The 27,926-nt window shown below is 48.0% G+C and overlaps 1 long non-coding RNA gene across 2 annotated transcripts in view; it reads left to right on the top strand.

Moving 5' to 3' along the window:
* Positions 1 to 234: 234 nt before the first annotated feature.
* Positions 235 to 27,926, top strand: part of LOC132658294 (uncharacterized) — a 48,590-nt gene continuing 20,898 nt past the window's right edge. For both annotated transcript variants that reach the window (XR_009597705.1, XR_009597704.1), the window contains exon 1: positions 235 to 336. This is a non-coding gene — a long non-coding RNA (uncharacterized LOC132658294). The remainder of the gene's footprint in view (positions 337 to 27,926) is intronic.

The following is a 27,926-nucleotide window of genomic DNA, read 5'->3' as shown; positions in this document are numbered from 1 at the left end:
TTGTTTTAGGTAAGAAATATTTTTTTTCAGACCTACCCACTTCCAAATTCACACATACACTTGGAATTTAATGATCCAAAAGACATATTCTGAGTACCTCCTAGGGCCGAGCTGAGAGGTCACCTAAACAAACATCGTGCGAGCCAACCTTGTTATCCAGTATGCGTTTTGATGCTTCCAAGCCATGTGACTTGGACTCGTTTGAAAAAGATTATATTTCATTCCCCCTCCCCCATTCCCGTGTTTGGTCCCTAAGCATCCTTTCCCCACTTCCCTAGGGCACTCGCCTTTCCGGAAATGCCCTTGCCCAGCGGGCAGCCTCCACATCGCGGGGAGGTAGGACTGGGACAATAAGGCGGTGGCTGGCGGGCCTGGGGCCCGGGGCTGGCTGGGTGCAGGGCAGGGGCTGGAGCCGCCAGGTCGCCGGACAGCCGCAGAGCAGCGCAGCTCCGGCCGGGGAGGTGGTTGCCATGCAAATAAGGCGGCGCCGTGGTGGTGGTGGGGGGGGCGGGTGGGGAGGCGGGGTGGGAAGCTCCCCTTACCCAGGGGCCCTCCGGTTGCCAAAACAGACCATTCCCCAGAACAGTCGCCTAGAAACGGGCGCTGTCATAGCAGCCTGTCTAGAGGCCAGCCAGCCGCGCTGCCGGGAGGAGCTGGGTCTGGGTGTTCAGACCTCCGCGGCACCCCCTCCCCACTGAGGCTCTACCTCAGGGAAGGGAGTGGTGGCTTGGGCCTCTCCTTGGAGCTAGGGGAGGGCGCTAATTGGATTGGAACACTCCAGAAACACATCAGCTGCTCCTCCCTGGGGGAAACGGGTGGGGGTTGAGGGTGGGGGGCGGGGGGAGGCTGCAGGCTGTCTTTGTGATGACAGGTCTCAGCCTCACCCTCCCAGCTGCCACGCCCTGACCTGGTCCTCACCAGCCCCTGCCCACCCAGAGCCTTTCTGGGGCACAATGGCAGGCTCTCCGTGGAGTGGAGGATGTAGGCGTGGATCAGAGAATCGCCAAAGTGTGATCCAGCCATGATAAAGAGGGGTGCCTGATGCTCTCGGAATTCAGGATGGTGATCCAACCTGCTGTGAAGCAGCCACCGAGGATGCAGGTTCGCTGCTGCCGCCAAGGCCTGTACCTTAGCTACTTGGTCCTTCAACACACCCATTCTCAGCAGGCTTCCCTCATCTGACCCGTCCTATGCTGATATGCCATTCTGAACCTGGGAGCAGTGACTTTCCTATCTCACTTGTCACTAAGAGACCTTCTTGTCACTTAAGTGTGCTTCTTGCCTCTTATCAATTAAACTATAGTATAAATTTCTAAGGGGGCTTCCCTGGTGGCTCACATAGGAAAGAATTCACCTGCAGTGTGGGAGACCTGGGATCAATCCCTGGGTTGGGAAGATCCCCTGGAGGAGGGCATGGCAACCGAACCCACTCCAGTATCCTTGCCTGGAGAATCCCATGGACAGAGGAGTCTGGCGGGTTACAGTCCAGTCCATGGGGTCGCAAAGAGTTGGACAGGACTGAGCAGTCGTCCTGCACATAAGCGTCTAAAAGGCAGAATCCATGTAATTCTGCAAGATAGATTTTAACAAATCCCTTTAAATTTAACTGCAAGTGATCTTTATCATCCTGAGAGGCCTCTAAGGTTACCTTTGCAGTAACTGTTTTAGATTGCTTTCAGAGAATACTTGAGATTGTTGATTAATCACTCAGTTCTGTCTGACTCTTTGCAACCCCATGAATTGTAGCCCACCAGGCTCCTCTGTCCATGGGATTTCCTAGGCAGGAATACTGGAGTAGATTGCCATTTCCTTCTCCAGGGGATCTTCCTGACTCAGGGATCAAACCCATGTCTCCTGCAAGTCTCCTACATTGCAGGCAGATTTTTTTACTGCTGAGCCACCAGGGAAGCCCATTTTCCCTATGTTTGTTGGTTTTCCCCAGATCATAAATCCCACTTCTCAAAGTAAAGGCCAGAAATGTGCTTTCTTAGACTCCCTTGCAGCTAAGATATAGGTGTGTGACCTACATTCCACCAATCAGATGCAACAATATGAGACTGATTTGGAAGAGAGCAACTGAGGAAGCAGGGATGCAGAAAAGGGGGCGGGGGAGGCACCTCACCTTTAGAGTAACAGAGGAGATGCTTGGGGATCCACCCAGCTGGTGGGAGTGAGGTGAGGCAAGTTATAGAATTCATGCTGATTGACAGCTGCTATGGTAGCTTTGCTGGAAGAGTACCTCTGGGTGGTCTGGCTGTCATCTCTGAATACTGGACCTTTGTACCAATCATCCCTTCTGGATTCTGTAAGCCTCTTAATCTTTTTAAGTAAGTTCCTTTTCTATTAAAGTGGATTCTGTGGTTTGCAACTAAGATCTCTGATACAGATGGTTGGACTGATGGATGAGTAGGTGGGTGGAAGTGTGGGTTAAGGGTGGGTGGGCACCAAAGTATTGAGTGATTTTTCTGGGGGAGAAGAGATTATAGGCTATTTTTTCTCTCTGGTTCTCTTCTTAGTTTCTTCCTCTTCTTTTTTCAAACAATGGAATGATGTTACTAGTACAATAATAAAAAGCTATCAGAAGCCCAGATCTAGGAGAGCTCAAAGTCCAGTGCAGCACAGATCAGCACAGTGAACGTGGAAGCCAGGTCTGAACACTGGGTGTTCCAAGATAGGATGATCTCTGGAGATGCCATGACTTTGGACTCAGATCCTGCTATCTCAGCCAGCCTGCCCTACCACCAGCAAAAAGCCTGCTTTCTTTCTTCTCCCCTCTGAACCCCACAGCAAAGGCTGTGCCCACCACTCAGAGGCATGCGCTTGGCTCATCCTGCCTTGTGACATTGTTCCTGTTGTTACCCAACAATCTCATTTTACCATGAGCAAGGATGACAAGCACATTTGTGACTCACCGCATATTGTTCTGCCCTCTCTCTGCTCTGGACTCCCGGCGGCACTGCCTGTCTGTCCCTTGGCTGGCAATACCACAACCTTGCTCTGCAGCTCTTTTTCACATGGGCACATCCCATTGCCCAGCACAGACTCAGCTCCATGGAGGCTGAGACTGCAATTAATGTGATTTTTGCACAGGTATGCAGGATGAAGGATTTTATGATATGTCTATAGAAGGTGAGAATCATATGGTTTCTTTTCACTTTGATGACTTCACCATAGCAAAATTATAAGCTTTTGCAGACAGAGGCCTTTTCCTTCCTCCCTTCCTTCCTTCATTTGTTCATTCATTCAGCACACAGTGAGTAACTATGATGTGCCAAGCACTGTGCTGTGTGCTGGAAATTTAATAAGGCATAAATCCTTTTCTTAAGGTGTTCACAATGTAATAGTAAGAAACAGATATATTGGCAAATAAACAGGAAAAAAAGTGATAGAAGAGTTCAGATAGGCAAGTGTGCAAGGTAGAGAAGAGAGTGACTGGTTGAGGACAGAAAGAGCTTTTCCATAGGAATAATACCAAGTGCTCTCTCTAGGACAGCCCTGTCTTCAGTACAGTACTTGACCTATGCTCATTCACTTAATCCTTACAATCCAAAGCAAGTGCTATTATTACCCCCATTTTGCAGGTGAGGAAACTAAAGCCTAGAGAGGTTTAATGTCTTAGAAGTTTGCACGCTGGTGAGCTGCAGGGCCAATCTGTGCACCTAGGGCGCTCTGCTCTAACAGTGAGTGTAACTGTTGTGCCGTACTGCCCTGAATGAATTCTGGAAAGGGGAGTAAGTGATCACTAAGCATCGTGGCCTTCTACACAGGACAGGGCACGGAGTGGCTCATGCCTGTTCTGCTGTTCTGCTCAGGTGGGACACAGGTGCATCGGAGAATGGTGTAGTGCAGGGATGGCCACTTGGCGACGGGTGAGAACTCACTGCCACAGTCTTGGACTTTGGTTGTTCACTTTGTTTCTTGGTGGTTAATTGCAGTGCTAAAGAGTGGCAACCTAAACAGAATTGTGAGGTTGGCAGAATGGGCTTTGTCTCCTCAGGACTGGATCGGGGGTACCCCTGGCTTTGGAGTCACAGGGACTTGGGATCCGGTCCCAGCCCTGCAGCTGACTGGCTGAGTGACTTTGAGTAAGTCACTCAACATCTCGGAACCTCACTATTCTTGACTGTTAATTGATGATAAAACCTCAGTGCTGACATAAGATTAAATGAGATAATGCATGTAGATCGGTTTAGAACTACTGCCTAGCATGTAGCAAGCTGGCCAAAAATGGAATCTAAGTCCCAATCCCTTATCTACAGATCCAAAACCTTAAAAAGCTCTGAAAAGGAAACACATGTGGCAACAAAACCTGTCCTGAACCAGTGCAAAGTTAAGTCTTTCTTTAGTTGCACCTAGTATCATTTGCATTTGCAGAAAGGGAAGTGCAGTTGCACCTAGTATAATGATCCATTATCCATACACTTTATTACAGAAGCATCAATGTATTTGAATAGAGAATGCAGCCCGCATCCTACTAGAGGCATTGCAAAGCATATGCTACAGACAACCATGTTGCTTTTCTAAAATTGAAACCAAAAGCCCTGAATTACAAAGCACATCTGACCCCAAAAACACCAGATAGGGGGTTCAGATTGGCATCAGCTTTCCTCTGGACCACTCTCTCTACTTCTGATCTACTTCTTAATCCCAGTTGCTCAAATGGTCCTTGGCATCTGGAACCAACCCTTGGTTCCAACAGAAATACATATCCATCCACACACCCTTTGGGCTTCCCACAGGCTTGCCTCCTGCAACCAAGTTCCTTTGCTCCCAATGATTCCTCCACTCTACTCTCTGCCAACCCCATAGAATTTGGGGGCTTTTTTCTCCCATAACCTCGTAGAGAAGATGGACTACGGACATGTGTCCTCGTCTGACCTGCTGTGGCAGTATGGTCTCAGCAAGTTATTACCTGCCTATGAGCTGCAGGATTATTGCTGGAAGTCCCTATTTGTGCTCCAAATATTCTCTGCTGACTGTATAAGCAATGTCTGGGATATAAATGTGCTGCTCCTTTTCAAGTTTGTAGTGAAGCTTTGGTCGTTTTCCTTCTTTGAGTTTCCCCCAATTGACTAAAGCCCAAAATAACAACTCCCTTCATGTGCAAGATCACAATAATTTCTGATGGGAAAAAGGAGTCCTCGTGTTGGAGCAAGTTGGAAACCCCTGAGCTGGGCTGTCAAGACCGCATGTCATTTCCCCTTTAACAGAGTGGGAGTCATGAGACCTGAGGTCAGGTTCCAGCCCCTCCCCTGGCTGGCTGGCTGATCTTGGGGGCAGCCCATGTGACTTGCAGAGCTTTGGTTTCCTCATCCTGGGGCAGAGATCATAGAAATTATTTGGCAAGATTGACAAGAAGATTAAATGAGATAATGAAAGGGCTTCGAAAGCTGATGTGTTGCACAAACACATCATAAGGACTGTTGTCATCTTCTCACACATACTGTCAGCTTCTTAAGGGCAGGGGCAGTGTCTTCTGTTTTTACCTTCAGTTCCCTCAGTGACGCTCCCCCTGACCCCCGCCCCAGCCTCTATCTCCTGCCCTCAACACAGGACTATGGAGATGACCTCGTAAAACCACTGTGAAGTGACTAGCCCGGTGGCTTAGCACTTAGAAGTTGCATCCCTGCGCGTGCACTGTCATACAGAGAGGCAGTCGAGGGCAAAGGTTCAGTGCCTGGGCCCGGGTTCGAGTCCTCTCTCTGCCATGTGCTGAGTTTGGGCAAGGCTGGCACTTACCTGCCCTGCCGTCCTCATTCCTCACAGGTGGCTGATGAGACCGGCAGCTAGTTCTTGAGGTGGTTGTGAGAACTGAAGGAGTTGAGACTATGCCAAGCCAGGCGCGAATCAAGCCCTCATAGGCGTCAGCTGTTGTTATTATTTTACTAATTATATCCCGAGGTGGTGCCAGAAGATCATGAGCAGAAATCTAGCTCTTGGGATTTGTTTAGAGCTGAAAAGTTCTTCAAAGATGGTCCGAAGCTCAGGGCAGGTTCTTACGGTCAGCACAAATAATGTAGCTGTGGATACACTTGAGGATCATTCCCCTCAGGTGTGGGCTAGATCCCCAGACCAGACATTGTTGGGTAAAAAGTGTGCATATTTAGCTTTTGGATAAATATCAAAACTGTGCAACACACAGATGTTTCTGTTTGCATTCCTTCCCATCAGAACAAGAGAGCCTGTTTCCTCATACCCCAATGCACCCACATTTTAAAGTGTAAATCGTATTAATTTCTGACTTGTGAATATTTGCAAGATGCAAAAAACTCAAAGAGGTATAAAGGGCATACAGGAGCACACAGGGGATTTCCTATCCAGTGGTTAGGACTTCGTGCTTTCACTGTCACGGGTAACAGTTCGATCCCTAGTCTGGAAAGTAAAATCCCTCAAGTCATGGGTTGAGGCCAAAAAACAAACAAAAAACCACAACCACCTAAGTCCGCTCCCCAGAAACACAAACTTTGATCTCAGCCTCTCTGGGAAGTGGAAAGTGGCGTCTCACTAAATAAATCTCACTATTGTATTTGTGTGAAAACAAACTGGAATGTATTGGAGTGGAATGTTGTATCTGAATGAACTTGAAGACTTCAAAGACATGCTCAAGGGTGGGGCGGGGTGGGGAGCTGCTTCCGCCGCCGGTGCCCCCAACCTGTTGTAGGTGAGAAACTTGGTACAACTCTGAGTTAGTCTGTAAAATGAAAACCTGAGGATGCCCCCTGCTCCCTTTGATTGTACTGGGGCTTTCTGCATCACCCCAGTCACCTGTTTGCAATCCTTCCCCCTCGGCCACCACCTTGCTGTCTGACCCTGAGGCAGTCGCCTCTGCTCTGGGCTTCAGTTTTCCTTGAGGGTGGAATGATTTGAGAGAATAGCATTGAAACATGTATATTGGTGGTTAGTCGTTAAGTCGCCAAGTCGCCAAGTTGCGACCCCATGGAGTGTAGGCTCCTCTGTCCATAGGATTCTCCAGGCAAGAATACTGGAGTGCGTTGCCATTTCCTTCTCCAAACATATATATTACCATATGTGAACTAGATGACCAGTCCAAGTTTGATGCATGAAATAGGGCACTAAAGCCGGTGCACTGGGACAACCCAAAGGGATGGGATGGGGAGGGAGGTGGGAGAGGGGTTCAGGAGCGGGGAGGAAACACTTACGCCCTTGGCTGATTCATGTCGATGTATGGCAAAAACCAGCACAATATTGTAACTAGCCTCCAATTAAAATAAATAAATAATTTTTTTTAAAGGAAGGGTTGGTCTAGGCCCCCATTTCAGGTGTAATATTCCAGGACTGTTCAACTAATTCACACTGAAGTGTAGGTGACTGATAACAGCTTAATGTATTACCTCTCCCGTGGGTGGGACCATTTTAAGAGATGTAATTTCTCATCCCCAAAGAATGAATGTGCCTGTTGCAATTTCAGGCACGGTCACAGGTGAGCGGGGGAAGCTGTAGGGGAGGGGCACCTCACCTGGCATTCCTCCAGCGGTCACTGGTTTTGGGCGGGGGCTGCTCTGGCCGGGGCAGGATGTCGGCCCTGAAGGGATGGACGTGCCCTTTGGTTTCCCTCCAGAACTCACATCACACTTGTTTCTGTCTGGCACAGGCCAAGAGTAGGGTTTTGTCATACAGAAAAACGCTTCATCAGGGAAACCCTCGTGTGTGGCCTGGAAAGCTACCCTATCCCCTGGGGCAGGGGGTGCAGCGGGGGGCGGGGATAGGGGGCGTTTAGCAGCTTGACTTCCAGGTTCGCAGGTCAGTTCCCATCGGGGGAGTGGGCCTTCTTTCTGCATTCTGCCAGAGCAGGTGGTCCCTCCACACCTGGATCCAAGACGTCTGCTTTTCGCCCAGGGAAAAAGAAGGTGCCAAACGCTGTCTGGTTTCATTTTCTGTAAGGAGGTTTGGTTTGACTTCTGAATTTTCAGGGAGGGTGTGAGAGACAGGGGTGGCCTGTAGCCACCGCAAGCCCATCAGAAATAAGAGAACCGTTTCTCTGAAGTCAAGGCCAGCTGGCCTCGTACCGCGTACAGTGCCGTAGCCCAGCGCATCTGCCTTCCAGTCCCCTCAGGGGTGCCACTTTGTCCCCACCCGCTGTCTGGGGCTCCCTGCAGTGGAAACAGCTGGGGGAGTCAGTCTGTGCTCCAGCCAAGGCTGCGGTAGGTGGGGATGGAAACCAGGGACTCTGGTCAGTGGCTCCACTCTCTTGGCAGTGCTGAGAGGTCTGGGCCAAGTCCCCGGGGTGGACGTCCCTTGCTCTCCGTCAGAATCCTCACCTCCACGTCCCTTCCTCTTCTCTGAGCAGGGCAGTTTCTCAAGCCTGTTAATGCTTAACCCATGAGCCTCACCATGGACAGCAGAGCTCCAGGCCCTCCCTACTTAACTTGGGTCTGTGACTGGAAGTCCTGGCCTCACTTAGGAGCTGGTTGGAAAGGTGGCATCTCAGGACCCACCCTAGGATGCTGAATCCGAATGTAGAGTGTTACAAGATACCAAGCTGGCATGTGAGTGTTTGGGAAGCCTTGTTCTAGATGCTGCATGTCCTAAGGAGGCAGGAAGGAGAGAAGGAAGTAGAAGCTCCCTGGGGAGACCTCCTCTGAAAGGCAGATACCCCCTTAGATCTGTTCAGTGGCGGAGTGGGGGGTGAGGGGCAGTGGACACAGAAAAGGCTAAGGAAGGCCCTCTAGGAAAACACGCTGAAATAGGTAGTTGCCTTTAATGATTTTGGTTTTAACTTCATTTTTACAAGACAATTCATTTACATAGTTAAAATTCTAAGGTGCAGAAAGGTATGGCAGACACAGTTTCTTTCCCACACTTACGTCCCAGCCACTTCCCCTCAAAGGTAACCTCTGTTACTAGTCTAGAGATATGAGATATTATGCAATAAAAGCTCATGTGCCCGCTTGTGCATGTGTGTGTGTTGTTCTTAATCATAAGATCCTTTTTTTAAAAATTCAAATGGTAGGTGATGATAGTGCCTAGACCTTGCTTTCTAAACTTATCTTTAAAAAATTATGTATTTATTTTTATTTTTTGGCCTCATCACATAGCGTGAGGGATCTCAGTTCCCCTTGTGCCCTGCCTTGGAAGCGTGGAGTCTTAACCAATGGATTACCAAGGAAGTCCCAATATATTAAGAAAAATTTTTTTTAATCTTTTTTTTTTTTTAATCTTTTGAAAGAATTTTGGCCACTTCCTCTGGCTTGCAGGATCTCAGTTCCCCAATCAGGGATTGAATCTGGGCCAAGGCATTGAAAATGCTGAATCCTAACCACTAGACCACCAGTGAATTCTCGTACTTAATATATTTTGGAGCTCATTCTATATCAATATGTAAAGAACATCCAGATTATATTTCAGCTGAATATTATTCTACTCTAAGGATACGTGCTAAGTCACTTCGGTCATGTCCAACTCTTTGCGACCCTATGAATTGTAAGCCCACCAGGCTCCTCTGTCCATGGGGATTCTCCAGGCAGGAATACTGGAATGGGTTGCCATACCCTCCTCCAGGGGATCTTCCCGATCCAGGGATCAAACCTATGTCTCTTACTTCTCCTATATGGGCAGGCAGGCTCTTTTATCACTTGAACCTTAGTTTATATTGCCATGCCCCACTGATGTACTTTGAACACTTTTGTTTTGTTTTAATGTAGCTTAATTTTAGAGTCTTAGAATCTGGGAGATTATTCAGTCCTAGCTTAGAAATTCTTTCACAGAATCCTACTCCACTTCTGAGACTCAGGTCAGTGCAGCCTGCTCTGGGGAGCTCTACCTCCTTCTCCCATCATCCTGACACGTTACCTTTGCCAGAACTCTAATCACGTGATATTATTAAGGGAAAGGCATGATAACATTTCCTTTTGTATTCTCTCACCCTGTGTTCCAACAGAGTAGGTGCTCAGTGAATGTGAATGAAATTGAACTGATCATCCCTGATAGGGAAACCCTCCATATTCTGCTGCTTGAATACCTCTAGTGACAGAGATCTCACTTCCTGAAAAGTACATTCGGCCTTTGAGAGACTGTATCAGAAGCAAAGTACGTTTCTTCTGTTAATAATACAACACAGAAATTTAATTCTTCTTCCAGATATATTTAAGATCTTTCTCCAAACCACTCACTTTCTCTGTGGGTCCTGTTTCCAGACCCTTCTCCTTCCAGTAATTTCATCCATACAATTTTTTGCTTATAATATAACCCTTAAAAAAATGATGTGTGATCGCTACACACTTATTAGAATTTGTGATTGTTATTTAGTCACTAAATGTGTCCAACTCTTTTGCGACCCCATGGACTATAGCCCTCCAGGCTCCTCTGTCCATGGGATTTCCCAGGCAAGAATACTGGAGTGGGTAGCCATTTTCTTCTTCAGGAGATCTTCCCGATCCAAGGATCAAACCCGAGTCTCTTGCTTTGGCAGGCAGGTTCTTTACCACTGAGCCAGCAGGGAAACCTTTGACAGAGTGAGTGCTTAGTTGCCCAGGGGTGTCTAACTTTTTGTGAACCTTTGGACTGTAGCCCACCAGGCTCCTCTGTCTGTGGGATAGACTACTACTCAGAAAAAAGACTAAATTAAAAAGCAAATAGATTGACATATTTAACAACATTGATGAATCTCAGAATAATTATACTGAGTAAAATAAGCTGGATGAAAAATAACAAGAGTTAGTGCTAGGTGATTTCATTTATTTAAAATTCTAAAAAAATGCAAACTGATAGTGACAGAAAGCACCTTAGTGGTTGCTCAGGGATGTGAAGGTGGGGAGGAGCAAGAGGAAGGATTATGAAGGGCACAAGGAAACTCTGTGTAGTGATGGTTATGTTTACTTGATTCTAGTGATGGTTTATACACCCGTCAAAATTATCAGATTGTATATTTTAAACATGTGCAGTTTATTGTAATTCAATGATACCTCGAGAACGCTGTTTAAAAAAAAAAAAAGCCTAAGGAGTTCCCCGGTGGTCCAGTGGTTTGGACTTGATGCTTTCACTGCAGTGACCTGGTTCAGTCCCTGGCTGAGAAACTAAGATCCCATGAGCCTTGTAGTGCAACTGAAAATCAGTGTCTGGAATTGGCTACATCCCCTCATTGACACTGATTGATGTGGTGCACAGTAGGGCAACTAGCTCCTTTGATTTTGTTACTATATTCTGTTGGTGAAAACCAAGTTTATGTGAGGTGTTTTTTTTTCCCAAATTTTTTTTATTGATGGCTGCACTAGGTCTTCGTTGCTGGGTGTGGGCTCTCTCTAGGTGCAGCGAGCAGGGGCTGCTCTCTAGTTTTGGCGCTTAGTTTTTTCATTGCAGAGGGCTTCTCTCGGTGCAGAGCGTGGGCTCTAGGGCTCGCAGGCTTCAGCAGTTGCACCACTCAGACTCAGTAGCCGTGACTCTCAGGCTGTAGAGCTCGGGCTCAGTGGCTGTGGCTCTCGGGCTGTAGAGCACGGACTCAGTGGCCGTGGCTCTTGGGCTGTAAGAGCACGGCCTCAGTGGCTGTGGTCCACAGCCTCTGTTGCCCCTCAGCATGTGGAATCTTCCCGGACCAGGGATCGAACCTGTGTTCCCTGCATTGACCAGCGGTTAGCCAGTGGTCCAGTTAATCCAGTGGTCCATTAACCGCTGGACCACCAGGGAAGTCCATATGTGAGTTTTAGGAGTGCTATCACTGTCCTTTAAGTTCAGCAAAACTTATAGGACATTGACATCGTCAATGCTGACATGCCAACCCTCCTCCAATTCTTTAAAATTAATTTATTTTTTATTGAAGGATAATTGCTTTACAGAATGTTGCTGTTTCTGTCAAACCTCAACATGAATCAGCCATACATATGTCCTCTCCCTTTGGAAACTCCCTCCCATCTCTGTCCCCATCCCACCCCTCTAGGTTGACACAGAGCCCCCATCTGAGTTTCCTGAGCCATACAGCAAATTCCCATTGGCTATCTATTTTACATATGGTCTCCTCCAGTTTTAATGTGAATTGTGTCAATTACCCCATTTGATGTTCATTTCTTTTTTTTTTTTTTCTAATGGAACAAGAGATGGCATGGAACAGTGGAAAGTATAATATGAACTTTGGGGTCAGATTCCTTTGACTAGATGCTCAGGGTGGATATGTTGCTGAGCTTCTCTGAGACTCAGTGTCCTTATTTGTAAAGTGAGTCAGTATTTGTGATCTCGTAGAGGTGTGACAATCAAACGACACCTCTAAAGGAAATGAACTTAGTACTTGGTCCATTAGGGCACTCAGTGAAGAGAAGCTAATTTTATAGCTTTGAGATGGAAGGGAAGGGGGCAGGGCACAACCTTTAAAAGACTGCAAACAGTCATTGAAGATAGGGCAAAAACTGGCTAGAACAGACTGGGTTCAAGATGGCAGAAGATTCGACTTTCAGTAGACCTTGAGCATCATACACCCATTGTAATACATTAGCTAAATCACACACCCCCAGGTGCCAGGACACTTCCCACATGGGCCGTAAAAGACCAAAAACTGAGCAGTGGTCCAGTTCCTAGAAATACCTGCCCCTTCCCCCAAATAGTTGGAATAACCCTTCTACTCATTATCCTATGATATTACCCAGCCCATGAAAATGAACCACCCCATATTTAAGGGCTTCTCACCTTCTGAGATGGCTCACACTCTCTCTGTAGAGTGTGCATCTCCAAGAGCCACCCTCGGCTTTTGAGACAGACTGTGTTCTGCCTATGGAATGTGTAGCTCTCTAAATAAATCTACTTCTTATGTATCACTTTGACTTTCACTGAATTCCTTCTGCACTGAGACATAAAGAACCTGAGCTTCACTAAGCCCTGAGGCCAGGTGAACAGTTTTATTTGGCAGATTGTGTGTTCGACGCCCAGCTGGGGTTTTCAGTTATAGCTCCATCACCCTGCCCATTACAGTATTTTAAAATCTTCATTCTGTGTATGTCAGACTTCTCACCTTTGTAACATCTCTGTATCTAATTATCTGACAGGAGGCACTAGTGATAAAGAACCCACCTGCCAATGCAGGAGACATAAGAGATGTGGGTTCAATCCCTGGCTCGGGAAGATCCCCTGGAGGAGGGCATGGCAACCCACTCCAGTATTCTTGCCTGGAGAATCCCATGGACAGAGGAGCCTGGTGGGCTACAGTCCATAAGGTCACAAAGAGTTGGACACAACTGAAGCGACTTAGCACGTACACACCTTTATCAGACTTTCTAATATGAACATTGAAATGGGCCAGGTCAAAACCAGCCTCATGACATACCACCACTGAGTTCCTCCAGACTGACCTACACTCTTTGGGTTGGAAGTGATGAGGGTAGCCCTACATTTCTAAGTGGGGTGGCTAATAGGCTGGCGAATGGAGGAGCTGTTAGAGGAGCGTGGCGTGAGAGTAAAAGTGGAGCAGCATAAAATAGAATGGCGACTACTCAAAAATCAAATGTCGAATTATCATAAAATCTAACAATCCCACTTTTGGGCATATACCTGAACGACTTGAAAGCAGGGAGTCTAACAGATGTATGTACGTCCAAGTTCATAGCCAAAAATTACCCACCAAAAGGGTGAATCAGTAGCCAAAAGGTGGGAGGAGCCCAAGTGTCTCCTGACAGATGAATGGATAAGGAAAAGATGACCTAAACCTATAGTGGAATATTACTAAGTCATAAAAAGAAGTTCTGATGCTGCAACATGGATGAACCTTAAAGACATGCTAAGTGACGTAAGCCAGACACAAGAGGAAGACCTTGCATGGTTCTACTTATACGGGGTCTGTAGAGCAGTCAAATTCATAGAGATAGAAAGTAAAATGGTTGGTTGGTAGGGGCTGAGGAGAGAGGAATAAGGAGTTATTGTCTAATGGGTACCATTCAAGTTGAGAATATGAGAGAGTCCTGGAGATTGACGGTTGCACAACAATATGAATGGACTGAATGCTGCTGCTGCTGCTGCTGCTGCTAAGTCGCTTTCAGTCGTGTCCGACTCTGTGCGACCCCATAGACGGCAGCCCACCAGGCTCCCCTTTCCCGGGGATTCTCCAGGCAAGAACACTGGAGTGGGTTGCCATTTCCTTCTCCAATGCATGAGAGTGAAAAGTGAAAGTGAAGTCGCTCAGTCGTGTCCAACTCTTAGCGACCCCATGGACTGCAGCCCACCAGGCTCCTCCGTCCATGGGATTTTCCAGGCAAGAGTACTGGAGTGGGGTGCCATTGCCTTCTCCAGTACTGAATGCTACAGAACTGTATATCTGGAAGTGGTTAAAATAGTAAATTTTATGTTATGTTTATTTTTCCACCTTTCTTCTTGTTATTTGTTTTCTTTCTCCTTTTTGGCCATGCAGTGAGACATGTGGAATCTTAGTTCCCCAACCAGGGACCAAACCCACACTCTGTGCAGTGGAAGCTCAAAGTCTTAACAACTGGATCACCAGGGAAGTCCTTATTTTACCACGATTTAAAAATAAAGTGGAGTAGCAGGCTGTTCAGTGGTGGGGAAAGCCTGGCCCATGAGCTGGAAAGACAGCAGAGCTGGGATGAGCTGGAGTGGAGGTTGGTCTGGTCAGAACTGGGACGAGACAGGAGAGGAGGTCAGCATGCCCTAGTGAGCTCTGAAGTGCAGCTGAGAAACTGGGACTTGAGATCCTCACTGAGTCACTCCTTGGAGTCAAACCCTTGCCTCCTGGTTAAAATGAACACTTTCCTGGGGGTGAGTTAACCCAGGGACTCTATGTCTGGCATATCAAGTTAATGCAGATGGGTTTGCAAGCCAGCCACTAGTGGTGGGTTTATGGTTAGAGTGGGGACAGAGTGCAGCCATCCTGATGGGCAAGTCTTGAGCAGAAAGACACCCCCTCATTGTCCAGACTATCATAGCTCTGGGCTTGTATTGCAATTCCTCCATTCGGAGTCAGAGGAATGTGCTCTAAACTGTTCTGTGCCTCAGTTTCCTCATCTGTAATCTGGGGACAATGTAACCTTGTGGGGCAGGGATAAAAAGAAAAAAGGTCCATGTGAAGAGTCTGCCACTTTTGTCTTGTCCTTCCAAGGAAGAAGGCTGGCCTGTTGGCATGCTATTTCAGAGGAAGTGAGAAAGGGCAAAGCTCAGAGTGGGTCAAATTTCTTTAAAAAAGTAAAAATGGGGCTTCCCTGGTGACTCAGATGGTAAAGAATCTGACTGCAATGAAGGAGACCTGGGTTTGATCCCTGGTTCGGAAAGATCCCCCCGATGAGGCAATGGCTACCCACTCCAGTATTCTTGCCTGAAGAACCCCGTGGACAGAGGAACCTGGCGGACTACAGTCCATGGGGTCGCAAAGACATGACTAAGCCATTTATCACTAAGAAAGAATGAAGGGGGAGGGAGGAAGAAGAGACCCACAGAACCATTCCTGGTTTGGGGCTGTGGGAAGAGAGAGGCAGAGGAGATGGGCTAAGGAGTGGCACTTAGGGAGATAAGAAGTCCCCCTGTTTCATAGATATACTTTCCCCATGGCACATGTGCTTCCTCGGGAGGTTTTCAGAAAAGACCTATTGTGTTAATTTTCAAGCCGTCTTGGAATTCTGAGCTTCTTTTAAAACAAATTTTATTTTTTTAATTTAATTTAAAAAATTTGAGGGGCCATACTGTATAGCATGCAGGATCTTAGTTCCCCGACCAGGGATGGAACCCGGGGCCCCTACATTGGGAGTGCAGAGTCTTAACCCTTGAACCACCGAGGAAGCCCCTCTGAGCTTCTTTTGAACACTGTTCTAGGGCTTGAGGTGACTCATTATACCTGGTTTACATTTGCAAAACACCCAGTGCATTGTAGGGGTTCCACAAATGCTCCCAGTTATTTTGGGAGAAGACAGACCTGAGAGCCGGGGAGACAAGGCCTGGGTATTTTCGAAGAGCAGAACACGTCCCGAGATTCCAGGCTACTAGGTGAGGCCAAAGGAATGGTAGCCCCCAAACCCTCCCTCCTCTTTAGAGCTGCACTGATCAGTATGGTGGCTACCTGTCACATGTTGTATTTCAATTTCAAAAAAATGTTTAAAAACTCAGTTCCTAAGTCAAACTTCCTAAGTCAAGCACAAGAGGCATTCAATAGTCACACGCAGCTAGTGGCTACCACTCAGGCCCACGCAGCAGAGAATACTTCCTTCAGCACGGACTCTGCTCTAGAAAGATGAGGGAAAAGCCCAAGTAGGTTGATGTTTGTTTATATCCTGACTGGTTCCCAAAAGGATCTGAAGCAGCTGAGGACCGCCCGTGGTGGCCCTGAGCCCAGTGCCCTCTGGCTACAGATGGGAAGGCTGGCGTGTGGGCTGAACTGGGTCACGAGTGGAGTAGCAAAGAGAAGAGGCTCCCGTGGGCTGAGCTCCGGGGCCCAGATAGGAAGTGGGAGGGAAGGCGGAGGTGGGGATGTCGTGGGAGTGAGTGTCAAAGGACAAGGCCGTGAGCAGTCAGATGTTGAGCAATGTGAGAGTGAGGGGAAAGATCTCTGTTCCTCTTAGCAATACACGGTTATCTCACTTGTTTAATCAAGGAGTCCCCGATGCCCTTCTGTTCTTAGATACAGATTCCAAATTCCAGCTAATCAGAGGCAATTACAGGATATGGCTGGCTGGGTGCAAGTTCTGACTGGCAGTACGCTGGGTAGGATGCCTGCATTCGTGCTCACCACCTGGCTGGTGTGTTCGTCCCAGAGGCGGCAGGGCCGGGAGACATCCTTCTTGGGGTGATGTGAGTGGAAGGTTCTAGCGGAAGGGGGCCAGGTCTTGAGTGTTTTCCTGTGGCACTTTCAAAGCAAAGATACCCTTTAGGAGGATGGATTCTTTTTGAGGGCAAATCAAGAGCTCAAAAAAAAAAAAAAAAAAGTTCACTCGATTTGACTTTTTTGTTAAACTCATTTCTTGGGATTAAGACAAGCCAAACATATATTAAGATGATTTTAATTTAAGCTTTGTTGGAAAGTTCAAAGACATCACAGGGCGAGATGGGGTGCCAAGGCAAGCAGCTTCTTATTGCTTAATTTGAGATAATATATTCCCATAGATTTAAGTTTTACTTTTATTTTGAGGTGTAACAGACTTACAGCAAAAAGCGCTCATCTTTAATGTAGAGCTTGGTGAATTTCTGCATATGTATGTACCTGTGTAGCCTCCACCCAGAACAAGATTCAGAACATTTCCAATACCCTAGAGAGTTCTCTCATGCTTCCTCCTAGTCAATTCCCCTTCCCAGAGGTAATTTCTATTCTGATTTCTACAGCTGTCAGTTTAGCCCGTTCTTTATTTATGCATTATTTGGGGCTGCACTGGGGCTTCGGTGCTGTGCTTGGGCTTTTCTGAGTTGCAGCGAGCAGGGGATACCCTTGGTTTCAGAGCACGGGCTCCAGGCACATGGGCTTTAGTAGTTGCAGCATGCAGCCTCCGTAGTTGTGGCTCTAGGGCTTGGGTGCTGCTCGGCACGTGGAATCTTCCCAGACCAGGGATGGAAACGCATGTCTCCCATATTGGCAGGCGGATTCCTATCTACTGCACCACCAGGGAAGTCCTAGTCTGTTCCTGAACTTCATACAAATGGGATCATATAGTACATATGGCCCATGTCTGGCTCCTTTCACTCATAAGTCCATGAACTTTTTAAGGAAAATTTAATGAATACAGATCCACAATCCTTTGCCTAAGACCACTGGGGCCTAATAGGTTTTGGAAATGCAAGATTTTTCATAGTTTAGAAAGGTGGCTTGATGAGATCACTTACACTGTATATATTATAAAATGCCCCCAGCAGGGTCTAGGGCAGCACTGGGTAAACATACAAACACTTCTGAGAAAAGTCTTTGAATATTCACACACTAAGTAGTGTAAATAAAGGCTGTAAATAGCACCCCCCCCCAACTCCCCCTCAGTTGAGGTTGGTTTTGCAGCCAAAGAAATTCACCTCGGGTTAGGCTTTGCAGTCAAATGACTTAAGATAAAACGCTTTCAGAGGTTTGGGGTTTTTGAACCGAAAAAAAGAATAGTGAACCTGTTAGTTCCCGATGAGCCATCGGCTCTGTGGGAGGCAAGCACCCGGATCCAGGGCTGATAGAAGGTTACAGAAAGCAGCCCCCCCCCCCCCCCCCTCCCCCGCCCAGCCCTCTGGAAGTGTGCACCAAGCCAGGTCCGTCAGGAGCAGAGTTTCTTGGTTAGGGCTGTTGGCAGGTCCACACATGAGCTTCCGACGCTGAAGAAGCATTTGTCTTGGGCATTTTTCTGAGATCTCTATCTTTGCTTAGATTTTCAAAATAAGTCTACACAAATAAGGCTTAGAGCTTAGTTAGAGGGTGCCCTTGAGGGTCAAAGTGGTGCTTAGTTAGAGCTCCTCTGCTTGGACCTGGCTGTCTAACAGACTGTCTCTGATGACAGACTCTCAGTGACGATCAGATGAGGTGGTGACAGGCGGCAAACATACACAGAGAGGCTGAGGTGTGGAGAAGGAGGGGGAAGGAGGAGAATTTAGGGTTGGAGTTAGGGATGAGTGTGGGGGAGCCAAGAAGAAAATATACACGGGTCGCTCCCGGCCCCTGTGTATACTGTGTGGGTCTGAGCCCAGGAGAGTTTCTCCCTGGGGTTGGGGGTTATGTCTTGAGTTTAGGAGCCTACATGGAACATTTACTTTCTGTCCAGGGCTGAGGATGCAAACAGGAATAAGAACTTCTCCCTGTCTGTAAGCCTGTGGGAGCTAGACTGTATCTCTCTGCTGGGTTCCCATTCCACCCCTCTCCACCACTAAAGGAAACACACACACACACACACACACACACACACCCCCCAGGAGTGACCTCGCAATACAGGCTTCAGGCTCTAAACCTTTTGGGCTTTCTCCTACCCTACCCTCCTAGGTCCCATGTTGATAAAGACCAATCGAAAGGAAGGAAGGCTTTCTTTGCTGACAGCAACGTGCAGCCACTAAGGTGATGTGTTTCTCAGAGGTGTGGAGTGGTGTTGCTGGCGTTTTGGTTCCTTTCCAATATCCACCCCCCCACACCTTTTTTTTTTTTTTGCTGTGCCACATGGCATGGGGGATCTTAGTTCCCTGGCCGGGGACTGAATCTGTGCCCCCTACAGTGGAAGCTCAGAGTTGTAACCACTGGGCCACCAGGGAAGTCCCATTTTCCCCACCACTTAGCTGTGCGACCTTGGACCAGTGGCCTATTGCTCCCTACTTTACAGGATGTTGTGAGGATCAAAGGGAATAGTATGGAGGAAGGCATCAATGGCAAGGCTTACACAGGGCTGAACTATGCTCACAATGTGCGTGCTGTGTTCCCGATCTCACAGGCAGCCCGCACTCAGCACCTGAAGTAGCAGCATGTTAGGGGTTGTCATTCTACCTGTGAGGCACCCAGGGGTGCTATGGGGCTGTATGGCCTCAGGGGTGACCCACTAACAGGTTCTCTGCACCCCTCAATGTGGTTTTACTCTCTGGTTGCAATAGTTCTTAGGAAAATAGTTGCTTGTTAACAGATGATAATAGCCCAAGAAAAGTTATTTTTCATTATAGCCCCCAAGGCTCAATGCCTACAAGTGCTTGAGAACTGATTAAGCTAAAGATTTGCAGGGAATTCCCTGGTGGTCCGGTGGCTAAGACTCTGTGCTCTCAATGTAGGAAGCCTGGGTTTAATCCCTGGGGAGGGAACTAGATCCTGCATGCCACAAATAAGATCCAGGGCAGCCAAATAAATAAATATTTTAAATAAATATAAATAAAGATTTGCAGATCCCACCCTCATCCTCTCAGATGCTCGCTGTTGTGGGAGTGGGGTAAAACCCTTCCCCACCATATAAGGGCTGGATGAGAGGCTGGGGCAAGAGCCACCAGTGCCCCAGAACCTGAGAGTTAGAAATGGTCTTTCCCACGGAAAACCGTCCTGCTTTTTGGAATGTTTCTGTACAACCAAGTGGGAAAGAATGAAGATGGTCATCACAGAGTTATTTGTAATAGCAGTTAAGTTGACAGCAACCACAATGTCCACCCCGTGACGGATGCTGGGATAAATGAGGGAGTCCACGCAAAGCTGGCTTCCGTGCAGCCATGACGAAGAATGTCAGAGAACAGACAGAGACCTGAGCTCCACAGACCCGAGCTCCACAGACCCGAGCCCCAGGAGGATCCCTCAAGGGACGTCACAGTGAAATATGTCTAGGAACAGCCAGTCTCCTCCTGATGATTCAGAATACACACTAGTAAATTAAAGACTCTGAGAAGTCCTCCAGGAAAGAAGCCCATTTAAGCTGGCGTGAGCCAGTGCGTCCCAGACAGTCAGGGAAAGACACACCTATGAAAAGCAAAATGGCTTTGGTGCTCTGTGGGACCCGTTTGGGGAACACTGGTTACAGGAGACGTGAATGGGAAGAGCTGGCTGAAAAATGCGGGTTCTGAGAGTTTCTGCAGGACAATTCAAACTCACAAACCAACCAATGGTCTATCTGTATTTGGAAAAAGTCTAGCAGGACACATCCCAGAAAGGCAAGGGTGGTTGGGGTGGCGAGATTTTCGGTGATTTCAATCTTCATTTGTTCATTGATTTGGGTTTTCTAAACTGCCTTTCTTTGCTGTGTATAGTTTTTATAATGAGTTACAAAGGAAAAAAAAAAATTGTTTAGAAGAGGGAGTGACGGCTGAAGGCCCGTGCAGGGCGCTGCCCCACCTGCAGGAGCTGAGCGTCCCGCTTGGCTGGCGGCTGCGGCGAGGCCAGGTCCTTATTTAGGCAGAGCCGCCCGAGCTCGCATTCCAGCGGGGATTCTTCCCGGCGCATTCCTCCCCCAGCACCGCGCGTCCAGCTGCAGCCAGGCTCCTCCCTCCCAGGGCCTCCCTCGCCTTTGGTAGCCGCCGCAGCCGCCGGCCCAGTCCAGGCCAAACATCTGGACCTCATTAGGAGCCGCCAGCACCAAAGCCCGCACATCTGGCCGCCGCGCGGCAGAGTGCGCGTCAGGGCAGCAGAGGGGAAGGGGCACGTCAGGACAGGGCCGCCCGGAGCGCATCTGGACGTGGGAAGGTGGTGGGCGGCTGGCCGCGGACAGTACAGTACACCGCGGGCTGGGGTGGCCCGCGCCCCGCCCCGCCCCCGCCCGGCAGAGAAGCTCCCTCCCTGGTGGTAGAGCCAGGGGGCCCCTGTGACCTCCCAGACTGAGAGGCGGGGGCTCTAATCCAGGCCGGGTGCTCTTGCCCTTGGGCGGCCTGGGGCTGGGTTCCCCGGGGAGCTTGCCAGGGCAGCTTCAGACCCCATTGCAAAGCAGAAATGGATAGGAATGGGGACTGCCTAAGCTCTGGGTGGCTGAGCCCTGGGGTTGCAGGTCCGGAGGCAGGGTCTTCTACATCAGGACCATATGAGAAAGGAGGGAGGTGCAAGGAGACAAGATGGAAACAGCATCCCCATCGCCTTGTCCAGGACACACCCAGACCCGGCTCTGCCCCTGCGTGCCATTATTTGCCCCTTTGGGGTCGGCTCAGCCAAGTCTTGAGCAACCTTGCCGGTTCTTTCCTTGAGACAGAGGTAGATAGATACTCCTGATGTCCTTTCCAAAACGAGGCAGAGGTCAAAGAAAACAGCCAGTCAATGAAACAGAAGGCCTGTCACCTCAGTTGTCACTCGTCCCCTTTGTCCTAGGGCCTCGGACCTTGGCTCCCACCTGGACAGCCCCTTCGCCCCAGTAACCCCCAAATTCTCCTGCTTCTGCTCTCCCTCTCTCCGCCGCCTCTCACCCACCAGCCCCTGCCCACCGCGGAGAGTGGCTTACCCGCGGGTCCACATGCCCGCACGAGCACCCTCAGAGGAATCCTCAGAAAGCCCTAATGGGTGCCAGCTGTAGGAGTGGAGGCCAAGGAGTACAGCAGAAAGTTCAAGGGCTGCAAACCCCACAGACACAGTCCCAGACGCTGCTGACTAACCCCTCTGAGCACTGCTTTTTTCAGCTGCGAGATGATATCTCTTAGAGAACTGTTTGTTTGTCTTAAATTTCATTTATTTATTTATTTTTGGCTGTGCTGGGTTTTCTTTGCAGCTCAGGCTTTTCTCTAGTTGCTGTGAGTGGGCTTCTCACTGTGGTCGCTCCTCTCGCTGCGGAGCTCAGGCTCCAGAGCGCAGGCTCAGTAGCTGTGGTGCACGGGGCTCAGTTGCTCCACAGCATGTGGGATCTTCCCAGATCAGAGGTTGAATCCATGTCTTCCACATTTGCAGGCGGATTCTTTACCACTGAGTCACCGGAGAAGCCCTGAGAAATGTTTTAAGCTCTGTGATAGAAATATAATTCTATTGTATATTTATCCAGTAGAAATATAACATCAACACACATGTATTGGGCGAGGGTATTTTACACTTTCATTTTGGAAGCATTTTAGATTTATAGGAAAGTTGCAAAAATTATACAGGGAGTTCCAGTAAACTCTTCACCCAGCTTCGCCTAAGGTCAGCATCTTGCATAACCATGGTACATTTGCCAAAACTAAGAAATTAACAATGGCACATCAACTTTATTCAGATTGTACTAGTTTTCTCAGTCAAATGTAATTTTACACTTTCTTCAAGGTACATTAAAAAAAAAAAAAAACAGGTAAGGGAATTCTCTGGTGGTACAGTGGTTAGGACTCCTCGCTTCCAGGGGATCTGGATTCAGTCACTGGTTGGAGAACTAAGATTCCACAATCCTCACGTCAAGACCATAACTCTATCAGTCAATAAAAATTCAAATGAAAAAATTAAAAAGACAGGTAAAGTTAATTTTAATAATGTATTTTAAGCCAGCATATCCAAAATATTGTCATAGCAGCATTAATCAATATAAAAGACATTATGAATGAGATAGTTGATATTTTAAAAATAGTAAGTCTTTGAAATCAGTGTGGATCTTATGGCACATTTCAATTTAGAGACAATTTTTTTTGCTAGCTGTGTAGTAAGACTTCCACAAAACATATGGTTGAAACAGTTCATTCATATACCAAAGTTGCTCCAAACATACTTGAAAGTTTTCTGATAACTGAATTAAAACTGAGTTAAATTAAACATTTAGTTCCTTAATTGCACTAGCCACTTTTCAAATGCTCAATAGCCATGTATGGCTAGTGAATTCAATGCTGGACAACTCAGGTTTAAATAAGTAAAATGATAATGTACAAAGACCGGTGTCTAGCACATAGTAGGTATTTCGTAAACAGTGTCTTTGTTATTATATTGGATTTTACCTAGAGTGTCTAAAGGTAGAATCTAATTTTTAAAAAGATTTATTTGCTTTATTTATTTTTTGGCTGTGGTGGTCTTTGTTGCTGCACTCGGGCTTTCTCTAGTTGCAGAGAGCAGGGACTGCTTTTTGCTGTGGTCTTAGGGCTTCTCACTGTGGTGGTTTCTAGAGCTCAGGCTTAGCAGTTGTGGCCCACGAGCTTCGTTGCTCGACAGCATGTGTGATCTTCCCAGACCAGGGATTGAACCAGTGTCCTTTGCATTGCAAGGCAGATTCTTAACCACTGGACCACCAGGGAAGCCACTAAAATCCGATTTCTAATCATGTCATCAAGACTATGTGTCCATCTCCACGTGTAATTCAAGGAAGCAGAGAGAGAGAGAGGGAGCCACACTCTCGCCCCTCCGTGTTCTGGGTTCTTGTGCGGGTTGAATCCAGAGAGGAGCCCTGAGTTCCCACCCAGCTCCTCCTCCTCTTGTTTCCAGATCTGGGTGCTCATTTTCCTCTCTGGGCCTCAGTTTCCCCAAAGGGGTTAAGTAAATGAGAGGGAGGTTGGTTTGGGTTACTGGATCCACCTAGAACATTTTAGAATTATTTCAGGGAATTCCCTCGTGGCCCACTGCTTAGGGCTCTGTGCTCTCACTGCCTAGGGCCTGGGTTCAACGCCTGGTTGGGGAACTAAGATTCCACAAGCCATGCAGTACTGCCAAAAAGCAACAACAAAAAATAATTATTTGTGCAGGCGACATTTGGCCGCCCTCACTTCTCAAAATTCACCCAGTGCTAACTGGTCAATAAGGAAATAGATACGATAGAAAAAGAGGACTTATTTTTTTATTCACAGTGTGGGCAGGGGACCTGCCATTGTAGTTCTTAACATTTGTGTCCACAGATTGAGACACCCTCTCCCAGTCTCGAGGTGCCTAGGAAACCTAATTAATTATGGAATTATGGAGCGACACTTGTGCTAATATAGGATAGGGCCGAGGGAGTTAGGTGTCTCGGGGGATATTTATAACAAGCCGTGGCAGTCTGGTGAGTCATGGCTCTGCTTTCCGAGAGGACACACCTGCCTCCCAGGAGGGGAAGCTGGTGCTTGAGGGTCAGCCTCTCACTTCCCTGGCCAGATTAGAGAGACACACAGTGTTGGGGAGCCCCCCTTCATTCCATGGGCTCCCCTGGGACACTGATCAGTGCAACCCATTCCCCGCCCTGTTTCAGCAGAATTTCCCAACAGCCTCCCACTTCCCAGACTGAGATTGTGCTGTCCACTGATGAGGCTGCAGACTGGCTGCACCCTGGGAACATCTTATTCCAGAGAGATTCCTTCCGGGAAGGCTTTCTACGGTCAAGCCCAGCTGTGCAACCAGGCTCTTGAGCAGCCTCCATCCGGGGCCAGTCCTTCCGGGATGCCGAGAGGCAAAGTCCAGAGTGGAGAGTGGAACAGCGAGCCCTTTCTCTGTGCCAAGACCTGGGAAGGGCACTTGGCACCCCTCAGCTCTCTGAGGTGACACAATAAGCTGAATGATGAGTTTCATCAACCCGTATTTCACAAACTGAGATTTACGGAAAAGCAGCTGGAAAGGAGCACAGTTAAAAAGCTCTAAAGCCAGGGTTCTAACCCAGGCCTGTCCAAGTCCTGTCTTGTTTTTATAAGATCATCTCAAGCTATTGGACTAATGGTACAAAATATGCGTATATCACATAACCCTTGAAATATTGAAAGGAGGGCCAAACTGAGAAAGTGGAATAACTTCCAAAATAATAGAAGGAAACATTCAATGGCAAATATATAAAGAGGGAAAAAAGAATATAGGACTGATGGAACCAATAGAAAATAGATTTAATCCTAAATATATTCACAACTGGGCCTTGCAAGGTGGCACAGTGGTAAAGAATCCACCTGCCAATGCTGGAGACACAGGACATGTGCGTTTGATCCCTGGGTTGGGAAGACCCCCTAGAGGAGGAAATGGCAACCCTCTCCAGTATTCTTGCCTGGAGAATCCCATGGACAGGGGACTGTCCTATGGACTGGCAGGCTACAGTTCACAGGGTGGAAAAGAGTCGGATAGGACTGAATGACTGAGCACACACATTTGAACACACATTTACAATTACATTAAATACAAATGGATGAAATGTTCCTGTTAAAAGATAAAGGTTGTCAGAGTGGATAGAGGATAGAGCCTGACTCTCTGGGGTTTACAAGAGATACATCGAAGGCATAAATAAGGATTCAGAAAGGGGGAAGGCAGAGCCTAAGTCTACATCAAAGATCTCTGAGGCTGTAGGAACTGCCCTCTCTCCCAGATTTCATCCTCCCAGCTGGTCCCTTTCTTGCCTTGGCCTCAGTCATCCCGTGAGCATGTGGTGTAGTAGAAGGCACTCAGGCACTGGTGTTAGATGAACCAACCATGTGACCCTGGACTTTCTAGGGCTACCTGAGCCTCAGTGTTCTCCTCTGTAGAATGGAACAATAACTAATATCTTAGAGAGCTACTGTAAGAGCTGGAGACAATAGGTTCGTGGCAAGCGACACACTGGAGCTCTTATCTTTACTTTTTGTTCATATGGTGATCATTTTACTTGTGCCTATGTAATTGATAAGACCCTACAGGCTGCCCTGACAGTGTGATGGAATCATGAAAACTTCTCCTCTGTGTTTTGGGGTGGTTGGGAGAGTGTGGTGGATGGGGAGCAGCGGTGAGCCCACTCTTCCTTCTGTGCTGGCAGGTTCCCCGGAGCCAGATGCCCTGTTCCTATCTGCTTGTAAGCCTGACCAACTTGTTGCTGTCTTTGATTAAGTCACACTCCTGTTCAGGCCCTAACCTTGGTGACTTCCTACCATCCATGTGTCAGAGTCCCTCTTGTCTCCGAGACCGCTGAAGTCTTGCTTTCTGCCCTCTCCTTCTGCCTGTGGGCTCACCGCCGCATTAAACGGCCACTCAGCCCTTCTCCTGCATGCCCCTCTGAGCCTGGCTCAGGGCTGCCCCCTCCTTGGTCATTCTGGCTCACACTCCCCTGTCTACAATTCTGGAATCCAAAAGCTCTGAAAATCAGACCTTAAAAAAAAAAAAAAGGTTTGATATAAACTGATTTGGCTACGAAGCTGGTCTGCCCTGGTGTGAGGCTGTTTAAAGTCTTTATTATGTCTCTTACCGTTCATAGATCTTGTCGCAAAAGCTTTGCTGTGTTTAATTGAGGGTGCCGTCCAGACCCTGCTGGGTGTTCTGGAGCATCAGCACCCGCGTCATGTGACCTTTCTGAAATCTGGAAAGCTCCGAAAACCCACAGGCGTCTGGCCCCAGGGCTTCGGGTGAGGAGCCGTGAGCCTGCAGTAATGACAACCCGCTGTGCGCAGGCGCTTTACCTATGTATCCGTCTCTCATCCTGGTCAGAGCCCTGTTAGGCGGGCGGTCCTGCATGTCCCGCATGAGGGTACTGAGACCCAAGGTCATCCACCTGGGAGAGGGGCTGCCCACGCTTTCTCCTTTGCGTCTAGTTCCTCGTTTCCTCAGGAGCTAGTCCCCCACCCCCACCCCCGCCTCTGCTCCCTGTTCCTGTCTTTCTGTCTCCTGGGATTTCGGTATATACTAATGCCTAGTTTCACTCATCCGACAGTATTCATCCAGGGCTTCTCGTACTCTGACGTGCACACGAAATCTTAAGATGCTGACTCCGAGTAGGTCTGCGTGCGATAGTCTGCATTCCTGTCCAGCTCCCAGTTGCTGTCGAATCCCACTTTGAAGAGTAAGGGGCTAAGGGAGAGGTGGGGACACAGAGTTGAATAATATGCAATCCCAGCAGGAATTCCCTGGAGGTCCAGTGCTTAAGGATCTGCCTTGCAAAGCAGGGGGCTCAAGTTCGATCCCTGGTCGGGGAACTAAGATTCCACATGCCACAGGGCACCTAAGCCCACGAACTGCGACTAGAGAGCCCGCGTGCCACAATGAAAAATCCGCATGACGCAACAAAGATCCCGCGTGCTGCAGCCGAGACCCAACGCGGCCAAATAAATAAGTAAATAATAAATGCATTGATTTTAAAAAAGAGATCCAATCACTGCTGTTATTGCTCCCTTTGTAGAAGAGCTCTCTATGTACCTGATCTGGAGGTGGGCGCTATAATTATCCTCATTGACGGATGAGGAAACAAGAAGGGAGGGATTAGGTAACTTACCTAAGGCCACACAGCTCATAAGTTGCAGAGTCAGAATTTGAACCCAGTGAGCCTGTCTCCAGAGTTCACGCTGTTGGCTACTACACTACGTACAACTTGGAGAGCTGGTCCCTGTCAATGCGGTGTGATGACACAATCACTACAGGCAGGATTGGCAACAGGAGAGGGGAGGGTTAGGCTCCTTTCTGGCACGTGGTCAGTTTTCAGGGTAACTGAAACCCTACCCTTTAAGCATCAAAACTGATTCTCTTTAGATCTTTCTAAAATGGATTGTACATCTTCCTGCTGTATGTAAGTTGACCTTTCTCGATCACTCACGACCACCATTAGAATTACTGATGTTTGCGACAGCTTTATTTCCCACAGCTATTTCTGTGCGTGCTTCCAATAAACCGTGGGCTGAGAAACCAAGTGACCAGCCTTGTTAGAAGAACGTGTAAAGTAAGGGTCTGGAGGTGCAGAGTGAGGCTAGAGCAGGTTTTTTTAAGATAAATATGTTTCACCTTTTGTGCATAACATTTATGAGATTCAGTT

The sequence above is a fragment of the Ovis aries genome, chromosome 20, assembly GCF_016772045.2.
Source record: "Ovis aries strain OAR_USU_Benz2616 breed Rambouillet chromosome 20, ARS-UI_Ramb_v3.0, whole genome shotgun sequence".
NCBI lineage: Eukaryota > Metazoa > Chordata > Mammalia > Artiodactyla > Bovidae > Ovis > Ovis aries.
This window is presented reverse-complemented; position numbering and strand designations above follow the sequence as displayed.